The sequence below is a fragment of the Podarcis bocagei genome (assembly GCF_964188305.1).
Source record: "Podarcis bocagei genome assembly, chromosome: 8".
NCBI classification, from domain to species: Eukaryota; Metazoa; Chordata; class Lepidosauria; order Squamata; family Lacertidae; genus Podarcis; species Podarcis bocagei.
Window position 1 is genome coordinate 24094375 of NC_138133.1, and position 5304 is coordinate 24099678.

The 5304-nt window shown below is 42.6% G+C and overlaps 1 pseudogene across 1 annotated transcript; it reads left to right on the top strand.

Annotated features, from left to right (window-relative positions):
• The first annotated feature begins 688 nt into the window (after window positions 1-688).
• Window positions 689-1231, top strand: LOC308592607 (small ribosomal subunit protein uS11 pseudogene; annotated as a pseudogene). Its single transcript has one exon. The product of its transcript is annotated as a small ribosomal subunit protein uS11 pseudogene (transcript).
• The last annotated feature ends 4073 nt before the right edge of the window (window positions 1232-5304 follow it).

The following is a 5304-nucleotide window of genomic DNA, read 5'->3' on the forward strand; positions in this document are numbered from 1 at the left end:
ATATATACCTTGAAATTGTTTTTTGCCATTCCTTAAATATCATTGCCCCTTTGATTACCGGGATTGTCTGAAATAAAAATAACAATTTCAGCAAAACACTCATCTTTACCGTCGAGATTCTTCCCCAAAAAGATAGTTTCATCCTTCCCCACACCTCTAGATCTCTTTTAATTCCATTCCACATTGGTATATAATTATTTTGAAATAAATCAATATTTTTGGGGTCACCCAAATTCCCAAATATTTAACTCTTTTCACCACCTCTATCTCTGTCTGTTGTTGCATTCTATTTATCATATCTTGGTCCATATTTTTAGCAATCATTTTAGTTTTCTTCCTTTCATAATAAATCCTGCTATTTGTCAAAATTGTTCTATTTCCTCCAGTACCTCCTTGACACTTTTTACCGGATCTTCTACTGTTAATACCAGATCATCGGCAAAGGCTTTAACCTTATATTCATTTCGACCATTCCAATTCCATTTGGTGCATAGATCCCGACTATTATTAATTTTTCTCCTTGCCATGTGATCTGGATTGCTATAATTCTTCCTTCTTCATCTTTAAATATTTGCTGAGCTTCTATTTTATTTTTTACGTACATTACTACCCCTCTCTTCTTACTTTCGTCTGATGAGATAAATTCATTTCCTAATCTTTTGTTGATTAAAATTTTTCTGTGTTGCTTTTCCGGTGTTGGTTGCTGCCTGCGGAGACGTGCGAAAATGGCACCTTGTAAGGGCAAGGAAAAGAAGGAAGAACAAGTTATCAGTCTGGGACCACAGGTGGCTGAAGGAGAGAATGTGTTTGGAGTCTGCCACATCTTCGCTTCCTTCAATGACACTTTTGTCCATGTAACTGACCTGTCTGGCAAGGAAACAATCTGCCGAGTAACTGGTGGCATGAAAGTGAAGGCTGACAGGGACGAGTCTTCTCCTTATGCTGCTATGCTGGCTGCCCAGGATGTAGCGCAGAGATGCAAGGAGCTGGGAATCGCTGCCCTTCACATCAAGTTGCGGGCTACAGGTGGAAATAGAACAAAGACTCCTGGGCTTGGAGCCCAGTCAGCCCTCAGAGCTCTGGCTCGATCTGGCATGAAGATAGGGCGCATTGAGGATGTCACCCCTATCCCTTAAGACAGCACTCGCAGAAAGGGTGGTCGCCGTGGTCGCCGTCTGTAAACAGTAGCTGTTATCTTTCATCATTAAAGCTTTCCAATTAAAAAAAACAATTCTGTGTTTCCTTGCCACATGTGTTTCTTGTAAACAAATAATGTCCAAATTCTTCTTTTTTAAATATTGTCCAATTTTATTGCGTTTATTTTTTTCGTTCATCCCATTAATATTCCATGTCCATAATTTCAACTCCATTTTATCCTCTTTTAAAATTTTATATTATTAAAGTCTATAATCTTCTTCTTCCTCCTCTTCCTCTTCTTCTTCACTTTTTCCAGCCTCCCCTTCTTCTCCTTCTGGTTCCCCTATTCCAACTGCTGCTCCAACTTCTGCTCCTCCCGCTTCTGCTCCCCTCATCTCTCCCTCCACTCTCTCCAACTCCTTGTATCTTCTCAAAAATTTCAGAGTTTCCTCAGGACTTGTATACTTATGTTTCTTTCCTTTATAAAAAAAAGGAAATCCCCTCCAGGAATTCCCATTTAAATTCAATCTGATTCTTCCTCAATATGTGCACCATTTGTTTATATGGATCTCTTTGTTTCAACAAACAAAGAAGAGAAGAAGAGGAGTTTGGATTTTATATCCCGCCTTTCACTCCCCTTCAGGAGTCTCAAAGCGGCTAACATTCTCCTTTCCCTTCCTCCCCCACAACAAACACTCTGTGAGGTGAGTGGGGCTGAGAGACTTCAAAGAAGTGTGACTAGCCCAAGGTCACCCAGCAGCTGCATGTGGAGGAGTGGAGACGCGAACCCGGTTCCCAAGATTACGAGACTACTGCTCTTAACCACTACACCACACTGGCTCTCAAATGAATTGGGATGTCTTTGAATATAATTATGTAACTTCCCCCAATGCTCAGTCTCTTTTCTCTATTCTTCTGCAAAATCATATTTCTCATTTCTCTGTCTTTAAAAATTATCAATCTCCTGGGAATTTCTTTGCTTTGGTGGTTCTAGTCTTTATTCAAAATGCATTTTGTACCATTTTTGCAACTTCTTCTGTTGGAACCTCTAACCATTGTGCAATCTCCGAAATCAGTTTCTCCCTAATATTTTCCCCTTGAACCTCTGGAACCGCCCTCAATCTCAGATTAACTTCTCTTTGCCTTAATTCATTAATGGCAAGTGCATCCAAAACCTCTTCCTGTGTTTTATTAATTTCTGACATCCCCACTTTAATTTTTTCTTCTTCCTTTTTCACCTCTCTCACTTCTAATTTAGTTCTTTTCATCCCTTCTTCCAAACTTTGTGTCCTTTTTGAAACCTCTCTAATTTGTCCCTTTAATTCATTTACAGTCTTATCCATTTTTTTATCCATCTGTTCTAATTTTGCCTCAATATTTTTCTCACTTTGTTTTATATCCTTTTAAAGTTCAGCCAGCATTTTCGCTATATCTCCTTTCAGTTCTGTCTCCTGCTTTGAAAACCTTCTGTCCCCTGGTGTCGCACCCTCACTTGCCTTTTTTTGTGTATAAGACATTTTTAATACCAGTATCTATTCACTTAAGTTCTGATAAATCAACACTTTACCAAGAAGTTCAAAGTTTACCCTATTAAAATCTTCTTGCCACTTGGTTGGCTATTCCATCAAATGATTATACAATGATTCTTCAACATCAACTTCGTTGGACTGGTCATGTTGTGTGGATGCCTGATTATCATCTTCCAAAGCAACTACTCTATTCTGAACTTAAAAATGGAAAGCGTAATGCTGGTGATCAACGAAAGAGGTTTAAAGACTGTCTCAAGGCAAATTTTTAAAAATGTAGCATAAACAATTGGGAAACACTTGTCTGTGAGCACTCCAATTGGAGAACAACCTTTACCAAAGGTATAATGGGTTTTGAAGACACTCGAACTCAGGACGAAAGGGAGAAACGTGCTAACAGGAAGGCACGCTTGGCAAATCCACACCGTGATCAACTCCTGTCCAGAAACCAATGTCCCCACTATGGAAAGATGTGTGGATCCAGAATTTGCCTCCATGGTCACTTACGGACTCATTGTTAAAACTGTGTTTATGGAAGACAATCTTACTCTGCTACGAGTGATCACCAAAGAAGAAGATCAGATCTCTCCCCACCTGAAATCTTCATTTCCAGCAATGGACAGCTCCATCTTTTCAGTATGCTACGTAACAAACATTGGAATATTTGGTGAAGCTTCATAGAATCAGAGTTGGAAGGGAACCCCAAGGGGTCATCTGGTTCAACCCCCTGCAAAACAGGAATCTCAACTAGATCATACATAGCTTCTTTTGTTATGCAAGAAAAACTATCCTCATATCTGTTGTAGTCATCAGGAAAGAGGGCACATGTGTTTGGAAGATTCTGCAATTAGCTTTAATTAAACATGGATATGATAGCCACGGTGACGCGGGTGGCGCTGTGGGTAAAACCTCAGTGCCTAGGGATGCGGGTGGCGCTGTGGGTAAAACCTGATAGAATCATAGAATCATAGAGTTGGAAGAGACCACAAGGGCCATCGAGTCCAACCCCTGCCAAGCAGGAAACACCATCAGAGCACTCCTGACATATGGTTGTCAAGCCTCTGCTTAAAGACCTCCAAAGAAGGAGACTCCACCACACTCCTTGGCAGCAAATTCCACTGTCAAACAGCTCTTACTGTCAGGAAGTTCTTCCTAATGTTTAGGTGGAATCTTCTTTCTTGTAGTTTGAATCCATTGCTCCGTGTCCGCTTCTCTGGAGCAGCAGAAAACAACCTTTCTCCCTCCTCTATGTGACATCCTTTTATATACAGTGGTGCCCCGCAAGACGAATGCCTCGCAAGACAAAAAACTCGCTAGACGAAAGGTTTTTTCATTCGCGATTTGCCTCGCAAGACGAATTTTCCTATGGACTTGCTTCGCAAGACGAAAACTTCTTGCGACTTTGTTAAACCGTTTAAACCGTGCTTCGCAATACGAAAAATTCGTTAGACGGCAAAAATTGCAGAACGAATTAATTTCGTCTTGCGGGGCACCACTGTATTTGAACATGGCTATCATATCACCCCTTAACCTCCTCTTCTCCAGGCTAAACATGCCCAGCTCCCTTAGCCGTTCCTCATAAGGCATCATTTCCAGACCTTTGACCATTTTGGTTGCCCTCCTCTGGACACGTTCCAGTTTGTCAGTATCCTTCTTGAACTGTGGTGCCCAGAACTGGACACAGTACTCCAGGTGAGGTCTGACCAGAGCAGAATACAGTGGCACTATTACTTCCCTTGATCTAGATGCTATACTCCTATTGATGCAGCCCAGAATTGCATTGGCTTTTTTAGCTGCCACATCACACTGTTGGCTCATGTCAAGTTTGTGGTCAACCAAGACTCCTAGATACTTTTCACATGTACTGCTCTCAAGCCAGGCATCACCCATCTTGTATTTGTGCCTCTCATTTTTTTTTTGCCCAAGTGCAATACTTTACATTTCTCCCTGTTAAAGTTCATCTTGTTTGTTTTGGCCCAGTTCTCTAATCTGTCAAGGTCGTTTTGAAGTGTGATCCTGTCCTCTGGGGTGTTAGCCACCCCTCCCAGTTTGGTGTCATCTGCAAATTTGATCAGGATGCCCTTGAGTCCATCATCCAAGTCGTTGATAAAGATGTTGAATAAGACCGGGCCCAAGACAGAACCCTGTGGCACTCCACTAGTCACTCTTCTCCAGGATGAAGAGGAACCATTGATGAGCACCCTTTGGGTTCGGTCAGTCAGCCAGTTACAAATCCACTGAGTGGTAGCATAGTCAAGACCGCATACAAGCATACTCAGTGCCTAGGACTTGCTGATCGCATGGTCGGCGGTTCGAATCCCCGCGGTGGGGTGAGCTCCCGTCATTCGGTCCCAGCTCCTGCCCACCTAGCAGTTTGAAAGCACCCTTAAGTGCAAGTAGATAAATAGGTACTGCTTTATAGCGGGAAGGTAAACGGCATTTCTGTGTGCGGCGCTGGTGCTGGCTCGCCAGCTGCAGCTTCATCACGCTGGCCACGTGACCTGGAAGTGTCTTCGGATGGCGCCGGCTCACGGCCATCTTGAGCGAGATGAGCACGCAACCCTAGAGTCGGACACGACTGGCCCGTACGGGCAGGGGTACCTTTACCTTTACCTATGATAGCCACAAGAGGCACTTGCAA